Raw genomic sequence first — 1,143 nt, forward strand, 5'->3', positions numbered from 1 at the left:
AAGAAATGTTATGACCAACCTAGATAGCATATTCAAAAGCAGAGACATTACTCTGCCAACAAAGGTCCCTCTAGTCAAGGTTATGGTTTTTCCAGTGGTCATGTATGGATGTGAGAGTTGGACTGTGAAGAAGTCTGAGCGCTGAAGAATTGATGCTTTTCAACTGTGGTGTTGGAGAAGACTCTTGAGAGTCCCTTGGACTGCAAGGACATCCAACCAGTCCATTCTGAAGGAGATCAGCCCTGGGATTTCTTTGGAAGGAATGATGCTAAAGCTGCAACTCCAGTACTTTGGCCACCTCATGTGAAGAGTTGACTCATTGGAAAAGACCCTGATGCTGGGAGGGATTGGGGGCAGGAGGAGAAGGGGACGACAGAGGATGAGATGGCTGGATGGCATCACGGACTCGATGGACGTGAGTCTGAGTGAACTCCGGGAGTTAGTGATGGACAGGGAGGCCTGGCGTGCTGCGATTCATGGGGTCGCAAAGAGTAGGACACGACCGAGCTGAACTGAACTGTCCTCTACTTACAAGTGGTATGTCTTTATAGAAACTTGATTTTGTTCTAATTTGGGTTAAAAAATAACATTCTTTTGGTCTACTGACAGGGAACTTAATTGCATAAGCAAAGTAGTGAAATTTATTTGGTCAAGTATCTGAAAATTCTAGGGTACAGCACAGACTCATATCATAAAATGTTTTCTTGATTTTTCTTTCTGCTTGATTCAGCTCTCTTCAGAGTTCTGGCTTCATTCTCCACCTCCTCTCAGGTTCAAGTCCATAGGAAATAAAGTTGCTTCCGGATGCTTCAATTCAGGTCTTTGGCACTGATTGGCTTGCCTAGAATCACATGTCCATTCTGAACCAATTAATGGCATTCTGCAGAGTATTAGTGGTTTCCTAAGACATTTTGGGGGGGATTACCATCAGTATTAAGGCAGATTGGAAGCTTCGTGAGAAAAGTCGGGATATAGCTTTGACAACTAAAGGCGGTCAACGAGTCAGTAGCGCCCACCTTCTTCATTGGAGGCGCCCTCACAGAGTAACCCGGCCAGGCAGTGCGGAGCCACGCAGAGAGGAGCCACGCCCCTCCTGGGGCCACGCCCCCGGCGGCCGTCTCTGAGGCGCGTTACTTCCGGGCT

Source organism: Oryx dammah, unplaced genomic scaffold, assembly GCF_014754425.2.
Source record: "Oryx dammah isolate SB20612 unplaced genomic scaffold, SCBI_Odam_1.1 HiC_scaffold_17, whole genome shotgun sequence".
NCBI classification, from domain to species: domain Eukaryota; kingdom Metazoa; phylum Chordata; class Mammalia; order Artiodactyla; family Bovidae; genus Oryx; species Oryx dammah.